The sequence below is a fragment of the Macaca fascicularis genome, chromosome 13 (genome assembly GCF_037993035.2).
Source record: "Macaca fascicularis isolate 582-1 chromosome 13, T2T-MFA8v1.1".
NCBI classification, from domain to species: Eukaryota; Metazoa; Chordata; class Mammalia; order Primates; family Cercopithecidae; genus Macaca; species Macaca fascicularis.
In genome coordinates, this window is record NC_088387.1 from 119,354,735 (window position 1) to 119,369,118 (window position 14,384).

Genomic DNA, 14,384 nt, shown 5'->3' on the forward strand with positions numbered 1-14,384 from the left:
GTCACTTTATTTCTGTAAGGATTGCTCTGCATGTGGCGTGGGGAAGAGTATTGATAATTACTGTGTGAGCCAGAATGTGCCAGTCACAGCTACCCTACCTTTACTGAATCCTTAGTGCTCAACCACCTCTCCAGATGTCCCTAAGCCCATTTTTTCAGGAAGGAAGCAGGCTCAGAGTGGTCAAGTGATACTTCCGAAGTCGTGTTCTTCGTGAAAGATGCAGGTAGACGGCCAGCCTGAAGCTCGGCTTCTCCGGGATGAGAATTTTCTCTGGGCTGCCTCTCTGCAGAGTACGCCCACTTGTTAAAACTGATCAGAGCCGAGTGGAGTTTTAATTGTACATCATTGAAGACTATTTGGTGTTTATGTTGACAATAGCTATTCATGTCTTAAATCAACGACCTTGCTCATCTTTATGATTTTTATTTTCGCCAATATCATTCAGAAGTTGGTTATTTCTAGTGGAGTTATCCACTGTGACATCAGAAAGCATTGCCACGAATGCCACAGCTTGAAGATGAGTCACACCCCCATTTTGGATCTCATTCATTGACAGAGGAAAAATTTTTAAAAAATGGATAGGATGCTCTTAAGATTTTTTTTCAAAACCCACTTAGCCTTAGAGATAATGCATTGAGCAAATGCAAAAAGGAAAAAAAGTCTCTGACATTTGATCTCCTCAAAAGTGTCAAAGAACAGGATGCTAAAAAATAACTCTCAACATAATTGTTCTTTTGATCACATGTGATTTGAGCCAATTCGGTGAATGACACATGCTGGTCACCATGTGAAAATGTGATTGCACCTGCCACAGTGGATGGAGATCGTGGCAGAAAAGAAAGCCCTGTGCATGATTCAGGTGGGGTGGACCCACAGAGCACTGCAAGGCTCCTGTGGACATGCTCTGCTGGCAGGCAGCGTGGTTCCACGTTTCCTGGCACCATTAATGAGTGGAGAGCTGCCCAGAGCTTTGTGGTGCAAAGTAGGAGTTCATTTTGCCTCACAGCCAACCCCACATCCATGTATCTGACAGAGGGAAACTGAGGTACAGAGAAAAAATTGAGTCACATGCATTCAAGTAGTCCTTAAGTTCTCAGCCCAGTATTTGAGCCTAAGTGTTGGGACAGCAAATTTCTCGCTTTTAACTCTGTCAGACCTGGCTACCGTCCATGTAAAATTGTCATCAGTGTCAACAGAAGGTTGAAGCCAGTGGACTGCAGTGAGCGGGAAGGTGAATCATGAGCTGTGCATGGGATTCCAGCTGTGGTTGTATTGTTTGTTTGTGTTCTCTGTGCAAGGGGTTCTCTGCCGGGGTGGGCGAGGCTGGTGCCCTGCCATGTTCCCCTCAGCCACCGGCAGCAGGTGCCATGGGAGCCCTGCCGGCACCCCCTCCCTCCGCTAGGGTCCTGGCTCATCTGATGGCGCAGCTCCCCTCTAAGGTGAGCACCGGTGCAGACACTGTGCAGGAAGTTGGGCTGATGTGGATGGTTCTCAAGTCGGGAAACCACTCAGGTCCCTTCTGGGGCCCTCGAGATTGGAAAGGCCTCCAGGAACTTAGCAATCTCCTCTCCAGCGAGTCCCTGAAGCCCCATCCATCCCTGCACCTCCCCACTGCGGGGACGCTCACCACCACTCCAGACACACAGCTGCATGGGGACAGCTGGAACTGTGGAAGAGCTTTGCCGTTTTTAATGAGCTATTGAACACAAATATGCTTCCTTGACGTTCTCACTTAACTGCTATCTCACTTTCCTTGAAGCTTTCACAACTCGCTGATTCTAGATATTTTCTCCAGAGTAATACAAAATGCCACCAGCTCTCTCTCTGCTAGGGCTCCATGGCAAGACGGATAAGCAGAGGAGGGAGAGTGCAGGCGCCGCCTGAGGCCAGGACGCTCCCAGACCGCCTGGTGGGAGGCTGCCCACATGCACTCCCTGCCAACCCCACGCCAGGGTCCTCCTTAATGCGCTGAGTCTGGCTACTTTTGCATGCACACCGGTCAGTTTCAAATGTCTTCTGGTGCAGAGCCCACAGAAACAGAGCTTCCCTGAGCCCCCCTCCTTCAGACCCTACCAACTGGAAGAGCCAAGTGCTCCCGGGAGGCCACCGCACTGCCCGTCTCCCCCTGCTACCCCCAGCAGGCCTCTGCTTTAGCTGTAGCCATTAAGTCCTCGAGGGGAAAAGACTGAGTGCAGGAGCTGCCCACACCATCCCGGTGTGTCGGGCGTTTCTGTAGAAGGATCATTGGGTGTCCTCCATGCACACCTGCACCATGGGCTGTGCCTCCATTGACCGTGGAAAAGGCTGTGATTCCAAATCTGGAGCCCTTGCCTGCCCAAGTGGGAGCTCTCATCGATGGCTCCGGTGTCAAATGGCATTTGGCATCTCCTGTGTGCCAGGAACACAGCTGGCCCTGTGCCAAAGGTGAGAGGGCAGCTCCACAAACACTGCATGCCATTTCTGCACCAGGTGTGAGAAGAGGGGTGAGACCAGGTACTGGGGGCACGAGGGAGAAGTCTAGGGAGGCAGAGAGATGCCTTCATGAGGTGGGGGGTGCAGACGGTCTCAGGAAAACCTCAGGACATGAGTTGTAGTGGCAGGTGGGGAAGGCAGCCCTTCCGGTCACTGAGGGATCACAAGGCAGCCACTCCTGTCACTCAAGGGAGCGCAAGGCAGCCCTTCCAGTCAGTATAGGGAATCCAAGGCAGCCCTTCCGGTCACTCGAGGGAGTCCAAGGCAGCCCTTCCGGTCACTCGAGGGAGTCCAAGGCAGCTGTTCCTGTCACTCGAGGAGGTTCTGTTCTGTAAAGTCGTCACAAACACCAATTAGTGACTCCTGAACCTTTGCTCTCAGGGGAAGTACAGGAAGTTTATCAGTCAGGGTTCTCCAGAGAAGCAGAAACAAAAGTGTGTGTGTGTGTGTTTGTGTGTGTGTGTATGGACAGAGATTTTAAGAAATTGGCTCATGAGATTATGGGGGCTGGCAAGTCCAAAGTGCCCAGGGTAGGCCGGCGGAAGAGCTGGTGCTTCCGTTTGGGGCGGAGAGCATCTGCAGGAGAACCCCCAGCTCTGGGGCCTCCGTCCTTGTTCTTTTAGGCCTTCGGCAGCCTGGATGAGGCCCATGCATGGCAGGGAGGGTCTGCTTTACTCAGAGTCTGCTGGCTTAAATCTTAATTGCATCCAAGAACACCCTCACAGAAACACTCAGAGTAATGTTTGACCAAATACCTGGGCACCGTGGCTCAGCCAACTCGACACAGAAAATTAACCATCACAGTTAGATTCCTGCAAGATTCTGGTCACAACCCTTTCATCAATGACCAGCACATGACATAGTGTGATGTGTGTTCCTGTTTAAAGATGCCTGTGTAATACGTGCTCTTCACTCATCAGCGGGGCAGCCCTGGCCGCTAGCACCGTGCCTCATGCCTGCACATGGTAACTCTAACCATATTTTCTGCATGAGGCACGTCATGGCCTCTTGCCCTCAGGATCCCTGGACAGCACTAGAGACCGCACCTGCGGGCCATTTTAAACTGTGAAATCACCCACAGAAATGCAAAAAACACGTCACTAACTATACCTCGGAAAGAACCCTTGTTACAGTCTGAGAGCTGAAGTAAGAAGGATGAGAAAGGAAGCTGTGCCTCAGGCAACTCAAGTATTAATCCTGCTCTGTTCATGTCCACAAACGGGTGCAAGTGCACCTCAAACGGAGGCTACGAGTGGATTTTACAAGTAGGTAGATTTGTAGGAACCAAATCTGCCAATTGCGGGGATGGCCGTGTACGAGGTGTGCTTTGGTGAGTGGCCAGGAGGTGGTCCTGGTGACAAGAACTGAGGCCTTCAAGCCAGAGAGAGGAGCAATGTCAGGTGACTTCCATGGTGAGCCTGGCTGGGAGTCTGCCTTTTTCATGAAAGGAAATGGGAAGCCACTGAAGAGTTTTTAAAGTGAGCAGTGATCAGATGGGCACTCTGGATGAGTGGCGGTGACACCACGGGACTGAGGGAGGAGACGCTGGAGCTGGGAGCCGTCCAAGGGCTGTCATGGGATTGCAGGCAGGAGGTGGTGCCGTTCTAAGCACGGCAGCGGTGGGAGGATGGATAGAGGTCGTGGGTGCTATGAGTGCCAGGAGGGCAGCAGGAACACGGCTGAGCGAGGACAGGGAGGAGGAAAGGTTTTGGTTTGCCTTCCAGGTTTTCGATTGCATTCCCTGAAACAAGCTCTGTCTTCCACCTTCCAACCATTGTTCCCCATGCCCAAGGCACCAGCCATGTTTCCCTCCTCTTCCCAGACTTCTCCAGGCACCCCCTGATCCCTGACGCTCTCCCCCGTGGACGGTGGCCTGTGTCCTCCCGCCTGAGTGGCTGCTGATCCCTGAGGCTCTCTCCCATGGAGTGTGGCCTGCATCCTCCTGCTAAGTGGCTGCAGGTTTCTTTCCTCTGCCCCTGTCAGTTCCGCTGTCCGTGTCCATCCAGGCCCTTGCAGCCACTGTGCTCTTCCTCTCAGGCCAACCACTCCTGCATTAGTAAATTAGATTCCTCTGCACGGAAGATGAGGATGCTCAGCCCTGTTTCTGCCCCAGCTCCTCAGACAGGGGCAGAGAGGACGGAGGTCCCTGGAGAAGCCCCCCTTCCAGGGACTCAGCACGAGGCGAGGTCTCTAGGGGCATCCTGGCAACTGCGTCCTGACCCGCTGCTCCCCTCTGGGTCCTGGACCCTGTGGTGTCTCAGAATGAATCACGCCCATAAGGGTGACTGGCACGGGAGGCTGTGCCCACCCCTGCTCCCTTTTGTCATTGTTGGGCAGCACTCAAGGTGATGCCACCTTCACCACATTAGGTTCGGTTTGGAGTCTGCAGGCTTTTAGGTTCCTGAGCCCAGTGGAGCCCCAGCTGTGCTGGACACTGTAAGTAATGAATTATCAATGATTAATTACAATTGACCAGGTCTCTCTCTTCCCCAGGCACTTGATGTAAATATTTACAAGGAATTCTGATCAGATGCTCACTGTCCAAATTAATATTATTTCATCTAAAAATACAAGAGGGTTTCCATTACAAATCAGCCGTTGTTTGGAGTCCAATCAGCACATCATGTGACAAAGTGTAACAGAGAAAGATGCTGTGTGGTGACGTCTAACATGACTGGCCAGTGGCAGCGAGGCTGGAGTCACACCCTGGCCTCACGGGGTGTATCTGAGAGTCTGAGGCTGCTGGTCTCTGGTGCCACCTCTCATGCCACCTGTCCACTCCTGGGGATGGCCTCAGAAGCCCACCCGAGTGTGAGCCTGATGCTGAGCGGCGTGCCCGCCCCGCTGTGTTCCCCACCTGGAGCCGGAGCGCTCTGCAAAGTACAGCACGATGACTAGGTCCTGCTGCTCACAGCCCTTGCGGGAGAAGGAAAGAGAGGGGCAGGCAGACTTGGCCACCTACACAGGACCTGAAGATGGCATCTCTGACTGCACCGTCTTCTGGAAGCATGAAGGGGCCAGTTGGTCTAATGATCAGACAGAGACAGGGCTCTCAGATGAATAGATCCTAGTCTTTGAGATGAGTGACTTATCTTGGATCCTGTTTGGTTAAATGTGTGAACTTAATTGTCAGCATTTACTCTGGCCGTTGCAAAGACGGTGGCTTGCACCTAGGTCTGCCGTGTCCACACGGCTGTGCTTCTGGGAGTTCCGCAGCCAGGGGCATTGCTGCGAGTCAGTGAGTCACGGCGCGCCTGCCCCCAGATGTGACGCCTTATGTCTGCTCTGCGGGCCTCCTCCGGGTTCACTGCCCGATGCCAAACCTTAGCTCTCCCTGTGCTCTGCTCCCTCGTGGCGGTACTCACGCTCGGGAGCCGCCCAACACGGATCTAGCACCATTTGGGGTTTCCGCAGGTTCTGGCGCCTCTGCTCTGGACTCTGGGCTCAGCCCCGTGTGTGTTTTCCGTGGGGGAGCACTGGACAACAGGCTCAGCCACACCACGGCTGGGATGCAGCCTGGGGTGTATTTGCTTCGGTCCCATCTGTGCAAGCGCAGCCATGGCTGAGCTCAGGGTCCCCGGTGCGGGGAAGTGCTCCCCTCTCATGGGCAGGGCAAGGCACTGGGGAACTGGCCACGTGGTAACACGGTCCACCCCTCCATCGCCTCTTAATTTTATCTTTTAGGTAGAAAATGTCAGAGACTTTAAGTGGTGTCCATGGTCGTGTAGAAAAACTCCGGGACTCGGTGAGTTTGGGGAAAATCTTCATGACTGTTGAAAGATGAGTGTTCTTCTGGTCACCGCGACTCCAGCAAACCACATGCTTACAACTCGATCTCGTTTGGGTCCATGAAACACCAGGCTCGTGGGATGGGCTCGGCTCACCGTTGTGTGTTTCTTACGGAAGCCCTGTGGGAGGCGTGGCTCTTCCCTCACAGGCCCGAGCTGCAGGCACTTCCCACTCGTGGATCCTGCCATGACCCTCAGATGGTGCATTTCCATCCCTTTCACACTCCAGGAACACACAGGGCTTCTAACTAAGGTGTGTGGACCGTGACTTGCTGCTGCTGCTCTAATGCAAAGGCTCTTCCATCAGCATGGGCTCGCTGGCATTTACTGAGAATCTGCTGTGTATCAGGCACACAGGGCAGCCCCCAGAGAGCAGGACAAGCTCCCTGTGCTCCAGGAGATGGATGAATGTGGGTCACGTTATGTCGTGACTCATGGTGTGAGATGCAACACAGGAGAGCTGAGCTGCAGAATCCAGGGAGGAGGAAGGGCGGGGCGCTGTGTGGCAGGAAGGACGGGGCGCTGTGTTGCAGGGTGTAGGGGCGCTGTGTGGCAGGAAGGACGGGGCGCTGTGTTGCAGGGTGTAGGGGCGCTGTGTGGCAGGAAGGACGGGGCGCTGTGTGGCAGGGTGTAGGGGCGCTGTGTGGCAGGAAGGACGGGGCGCTGTGTGGCAGGAAGGACGGGGCGCTGTGTGGCAGGAAGGACGGGGCGCTGTGTGGCAGGAAGGACGGGGCGCTGTGTGGCAGGAAGGACGGGGCGCTGTGTGGCAGGAAGGACGGGGCGCTGTGTGGCAGGAAGGACGGGGCGCTGTGTTGCAGGGTGTAGGGGCTGGGAGTCTTATCAGGAGATGATGTTCCAGCTGGTCTGGCAGCCGGAATCAGACAGGAAGCACAGGACATCTCTCGATGCCATGAGGCAGAGGTGGCTGCACCTGGCACGTACAGCCAGAAAGGCAGGGCTTGAGCGCTCCAGGTTCTGGGCAGAGTGAATCTTGAGGGCTGCTTTTGCCAGCAAAGTCTTCAGGAGCAGGCGAGTCTGGCTAGAAATTCATGGTCAGGTCATGTTTGTTCACAGCGAGAAGAGAGAGGAAAGACAGAACTCCTCGAGGGAGCCCCGGGGTGGTGGCTGGGCACCCGCAGTGTGAAGAGGAGGCCTGTTCCGAGCATGTGGGAGAGGAGTTGGGGCTGCAAAGATGGTTCCTCTAAGCAAGGAGGAGCCTCTTTGCACCCAAACCCGGGAAAGGGAAAGGCTCCTGCCAGCTGTGCTCTGGGTGGAAATGATCCATGTCCTTCCCAGGGCACACAAATGCCACAAAACAAACGCTTCGTCCTCTGGAAGCATGAGGAGCCAGTGAGCCTCCTGAAAACCTGTCCTCAGTCAGCTCTTCCACACTGTACTTCTCGGGGTCATTTTAATTCCTCCCAAGCCGCTTGTAGGAGACCTGTCCCAGTGCAGAGCCCTTCCCCGCCTGTGAGCACCAGCTGGAACTTGGCGTCGTCTCAGTAACCCAGGCACAAGGTCGTTACATTCAGACCAGAAGATCACTGTTTATTCTTTGCTTCCATGGGGGTGTGCTAGTCCAACAGCGTGACAATGTGGTGGCAGCCCAAAAACAAGTTGTTCGGTGAAAAGAGCCTTTGATTTCCTGTGGGGACCGTTAACAAGAGGCCCTGTGAGTTTTCATGAGATTTGGGTTTCGGATGCAAGTTGTTTCCCAAGCACATTTTCTTTAGACATCTGCAAATGTAAGGGCGTGTTCTTCATTAACTGGCCGGAGATCGTCGCGCTCTTCCGGAGGTGAGACTTCCAGGGAAATTCAGTTGAGTTCACGTAATTCCAGAGGACAGTTGTCACAGGGCCGTGAGTGCCTGCTGCGGGCCTGTCCTGATTCTCTGGTCAGGAATGAGATTTCTCATCCTCTTCACGAGTCAGGGTTGCGCTGGGCCTCTCTCCAGACCTGGGAGCGCCCTGTACCATGTACTGTGTTGGTTCTGCCCTGAGTTTCCTTCTCCTGTAGGTCATGGGCTCCTGCACCCTCGGACAGCACTCAGAAGCCGCTGTGCCTCCAATGGAGTAGACGCTCAGTCACCACTTATAGGAATATCTTAGAAGATCTTCTATTTTCCATTTATTTCTGATCTAAAAAAAAAATGGGTAGAAAACTGGTTCATGGTGTAGTTGACAGAAAATATGCTATCTGTCATGTTCAGATAGGCCATCCTCCAGTTATTTAAGTTATAAGATTCTATCACCTAAATAAGGTCACTCCTGTTGGGAGATTATGTGGGCAGTTCGGGTCAGCAGCGGGAGGCAGCTCTGAAACCCTGGAACTGTCACAGGAGGATGGGAGGCTGATAAGTTACCCCCGTAAGAGAGAGAGTCGCTCACTGGAACTCCCACAAATGGAATTTGGAAAACAGGTTAAGGCCCAGGTCATCATCTGGGGGCCTCAGTGGGGACTTGCGAGCCACCTCCCTCTGGCTTCCTGCTTCACACGGAGACTCTGAAATCTGCCTGAGGGTCCCAGCACGGATGCTGATGCCGGCCTGCAAGTCTGAGTATTCTGGAGGCTCAGAGACTGGGGCAATTGCCGTTCCTCTCAGGCTACACGCTTTCTTTCTAATTTAAAGGGTTAGGGTGGCGGCAGGAGGGCCTGGGCAGGCCCGTTCCCACTGCTGCCTGCGGTGTGTCCCCAGGGCTCCCAGCTGGGGAATTAAGTGCTCGTGGAGTTTTTCTTTTCGCCCCTTGACAACTGCTCGTCAGAGTCGTGAGAGGAGAGATCTCACATTCACCCTGAGTGGATTCTGATTCGTTTTATTTTCAGCTTGGTCCTAGACTCAGGCACATACCTTGGAGGTCTGTGTTCCTGTGTCCTGCACCTGAGGAAGCTGAGGAAGGTATATGGTTTCAAGGGCCCTTTGCATGCACCATTCGATTTTGTAAAGACTCTTAGGTTTTCAGAAACATCCTCTTAGAAAGGAAGTCTTCCCTGAACCTCGCTACTCTGTTTCAATTCTTACTGCTGAGCCTTCCCTGACTGTCCCTTGTCACTTATCAAACGTCCGGATGGTGCTGGCCGAGCTGCCTGTCTCTTGCTGGAGTCCGGGCTCTGTGAGGGAGCTGCCATGTCATCTGGCACTGTGCCTGCCAGAGTGTGAGTTCCACAGACAGATGAAAGCTGAATGTGTCAAACTGAAGAGAACTCCTTGCAGAGCCTGGCCGATCTCACTGACTCAAGCCTCAGCTCTGCCACATCCTGAATTCCAACTCTGCATAAGTCACCTAATTTAATCTCGGCTTCCTCATCTGCAAAACAGAGATCACGGGCTGTGATGGGGATCAGCTTTGTGTCCTCTGTATATCCCGGTGCATGGGCCGGTCACGGGCCATCGTCAGAGCTGGCTCTTATCACTCCTGTGACCAAGCTGTGCATCCTGGGACATCCTCTGTGTTCATGCCAAGCCGGGATTGGAACCCAGAACTCATGTCTGCTGTGTACACCCACCATGCAGGCCTCCGAAGCACCCTGGTCATGAGGGGGCCTGCTTCTGGGGGATCCTGAAGTGAAATTAGGGTGCATAGAAGTTTGGTTGACTGCAATTCAATGAACATTCTGAGAAGCAGAATGTTTTGAAGGTCTAAGCATTGCCAGTAAAAGAAAAAAAATGCATTTTTTGCTATTATTGAAAATTTTTATAAAATACACATGAATACGGTAAACTAGCTCACATAATGTGGTACTTGTCATCTGCTAGGCTGGATGCTATGCACGCACTGTCAAATTTAGTCTTCGTGGAATTTCTTCTTTTTATTTTTGCGGCAAAACCAAGACCTGAAGAGGTTAAGTAACTTGTCTAACACCATGTATGCTGGGTCCTAGAATTGACCTTAAATTTATCTGATCCCTGAACTCTACCCTCTTACCTCACTCTTTACCTCACAGGCTGTTTAGGAGACACACGGAAACTACCTGAATTTTTATTTATTTATTTATTTATTTATTTATTTATTTATTTTGAGATGCAGTCTTGCTCTGTTGCCCAGGCTGGATGGAGTGCAGTGGCGCAATCTCGGCTCGCTGCAGCCTCCTCCTCAGGTGTTCAAGCAAGTTTCCTGCCTCAGCCTCCCACGTAGCTGGAACTACAGGTGCGCGCCACCACACCTGGCTAATTTTTATATGTTTAGTAGAGATGGGTTTTCGCCATGTTGGCCAGGCTGGTCTCGAACTGCTGACCTCAAGTGATCTGCCCTCCTCAGCCTCCCAAAGTGCTGGGATTACAGGTGTGAGCCACTGCGCCCGGCCATATTTTGCTTCTATATTTTTCTATTTAATTTATTGGAATTTAATTTTTGGTATGAAGTACAACTGTAATTTGGCTTTTTCCCATTTAGATGACTCTCTCCGTGCCATTTGCTGAATCAGTCCATCTCCTCGTGGTTTCATGGCTCTTTCCTCCCTGTCTCCTTAGCTGTTGAGTTCCACTGCAATCCGTGCATTTTTCCCCTTCCTGATGCCTCGTTGCTTCTCACAGGAAGCTTCTCCTTAGTGGAGCCACATCGCCCTTCTCATCCCAATCAAAGGTCTCCAGTGCGAGTCTTTGTGTAAAACGTGATGAATGCAACCCACTTATGAAGCTTGAGCTCTGCCTCAATGTTTCCACTCTATACTGCACTCAACTATTGAACTGTGATGTTTCAGGCACTGATGGTGATCTCATGGAAGAGGAGTGTCATCTCTGCGTGGGATGCACCACCCCAGACAGGGCCGCTGAGCATCTGCATGGGATGCACCACCGAGACAGGGCCACTGAGCTTCTGCGTGGGATGTGCCACCCCAGACAGGGCCACTGAGCATCTGTGTGGGATGCACCACTCCAGACAGGGCCACTGAGCTCCTGCGTGGGATGCGCCACCCCAGACAGGGCCACCGAGCATCTACGTGGGATGCACCACCCCAGACAGGGCCACTGAGCTTCTGCGTGGGATGCACCTCCCCAGACAGGGCCACCGAGCACACACATTGGGCAGTTGCTCAGGGTCTTCCACCGAGGGGCAGAGTAGAGCCTGGAGCTGCTGTTTGCTCCCAGTCACACACACCAGGCCACGCTGCCGCTTACACTGTCCTGAAAATGGATGAGTGGCTGTCAGGCTTCAGTGGATCTTTCCTCCCGCTCCCCGACATAAACAAAATTTCCTCTCCTCCGTATGCTTCCTCAGCTCTAACAGGTCTCAGCATCCTCTCAGCTGTGTGAACTGAAAACTTGTCACCCTCAGGTTAAAATGCATCCACCATTCCTGTCACACCTGCCCCCAGTATTCTAGGTCATCCTCTCATCTTCTATCTCCACAGCCACCTTTTGCCTAAACCACCATTGCCACTGTCTGACGGAGCCCCCGGGACTGCCCTCCACCGTCTGACCGAGCCCTCCAGGGACTGCCCTCCACCATCTGACCGAGCCCTCCAGGGACTGCCCTCCACCATCTGACCGAGCCCTCCAGGGACTGCCCTCCACCGTCTGACCGAGCCCTCCAGGGACTGCCCTCCACCATCTGACCGAGCCCTCCCCCAAAGACTTCCCCCTTTCTTCTTTCGCACTGTGTCTCCCCACAGCACTTGTCCCATGGTGCCTGGAAGCTGCTCAAAAGCACAAACCAGGCCATGCTGCTTTTCTGCTTAAAGCACTTAAAGGTTTTAATTTTACCTTAAATTAGACCTAAAGTTCTCTTCCTAACTTACAAAGCCCCAAGTCATTTTCTTGTTTCTTAAACAAAGCAGATACTCCCTCCATGCCCTCCCACCACTCTCACCTCTGTAGCGGCTTTTCTCCCGGACCTGGCCGTGGATCTCTGTGATTCAGGTCTCAGCTCAAGCGTGAGGCTTCTCTGCATGTCTGCCAGCTGTTCATCCCGTTCTCAAAGCATCCACCAACAGAGATTTTGCGTCTGCAGATTTGTTTGTTGCCTTCACTCCTGGCCCGGCCCACTTTCTCCTGTCCTTACCGTCCCATTCATCTCTGTGCTCCTGGGACCTGGTGCCTGACGTTGGCCTCACATGTTGCGTGGAAATGTGAATGCATATTGAATTTTGTGCCTGATCTTGCCCCACTGTGAGTTCTTTTAATGCCACCGATAAGGTGTCTCCAGAAAGGTCCAGGCAGCCTCAGCACACATGCGGGGCTTCCTGTTTTTGTCCCTTTCATTGGCTTGTGTTCTTGCGTATCTTCCCCTAAAGCCAGGCTGCACCGAGGGGCGGGGAGGGAGGAGGCACCCAGAGTCCCGCAGGTCACAGCCGCTGAGCAGGTTCAGCTTCGTCTCCTCCCTGTCACTCAGGTCTGCAGAGAACTCGCTGGGGCTGTGATCATGGCTGGAAAATTTCCCCCGGCTTCTTTTGGGAAGTGCTCTTGTGGGCAGGGATTTGGTTTCTTGGTTGTCTCCTGTCTGGAACAGAGTCATGGATGGTTGTGTCTGTAAAACAAAAATAACAATGTGGATTCAAGAACACCACCTCCCCCTCACAGCCTGCATTGTCCTGACATACTCTGGTCATGTTCTGCAAGTTTCTGAGAAAGGCTAATGAAATTAAATGAGTTCATATTGGCTCCCAGGCAACTCCGAGGTCCCCAGCTGAGCAACTGAATCTGTTCTTCTGATGACCATAGAGCTGTGGGAATGTGGTTATGTAGGAGCTTGAGTTTCACAGACTGGCAAAGTGTCACTAAGACAGGTCCCTTGCTTGTGTCTGCTCCTGTGGTTCCACGAAGATGGAGGAAGCTCTTCATTAGATGCGTGTGATAGTCCCCACCCCCATACAACCATCCCTGCAAATATACGCCACGGCTAGTTATTGGATGCAGTGTGATCACCCTCACCCCCATACAACCATCCCTGCAAATATACGCCACGGCTAGTTATTGGATGCAGTGTGATCACCCTCACCCCCATACAACCATCCCTGCAAATATGCCATGTACAGCCACAGACCCCTTCTGCCGGCTGCTGCCCCATTCCTGAGTCTGGAATGTGTGAGGCACCTTGATGGAAGGCATGGAGTACTTGAAGAGAAGATGAGCACAGCAGTTGCATCCAAATGTGACTTGTGACATGAGAGAGGGTCAGATCATGCTGACCTGGAAGGGGAACAGATGAGTTGCAGTTGGGAAGGGCCAAGTTTGGGAAGGAGGCTGTATAGGGAGAGGGGACAGAAATAATTCAAAATTGAGGACAGAAAGAGTATGGCATGAGGTCAGGGCTGTTAGCACACCCAGGATTTGTCCAGGAAGCCATGAGCTGTCCAGTGGGGAAGTCCACTGTGTATGGGAAGGGGATGGGGGCAGAGGAGCCGAAGGTGACAGCAGAAAGCCTCAGAGGCTGCCTGTGAGAGCTGCTCTGTGTTCGTTTGGATGGGGGGAGGTGATGGTTGTGCTGGTGTCTGCTGAGTGTCTGCTCTTCTGAGTACTTTCCAGGGGTGACTCATCGAATGCCTCCTTCATAGGTGAGAGAACAGACGCAGACGCTAAGGCCCTTGCTCAAGGTCACGTGGGGAATGAGAACATGCCATCGGCTGGTAGTCTGCCTTCAGAGACTGCTCCCAATGCAAAGCCGCTCTGTTGCCTCTCCCAGTAGGGAGCGGTGGGAGGCATTTACCACAGGTGTAACACGATGGGCATGTCTATCCATTCCATCATCATTCATTCATTCCTTCATTCATTCTCTCAAAATCCCGGTCACTTACTTACTCTATGCCAGATGCTGTGCTAAGGCCAACTTGAAGACTGACTGGGGTGAGAAGATGAACCCAGTTTCTGAGCAGAGCAGCTGAGAGAGGCAGGGCAGGGTGAAGGCATCCACCATGGTCCATGTCTCCCAGCTGCTACTGGGGCTGCAGGTCATTCTCAGAGACCTTCTGGGGCTCCTGGGCCTGCTGCTTCTCCAGTGCAGAGCCGAGAACCCTTGGAAGCCTGCACCCCATGCCCTGGGGACACTGTGTTTCTCATCCTAAGAGCACTGGTCCTCCAAGTGCTTGTAGTTTAAACTTTCCTTTTGGCTTCTGACTTTCAGACCTTCCTACAGAGGTACAAGAGCCCATCCCAGGCCTCAGAGGAATGACATATGCCTGGCCTGCTA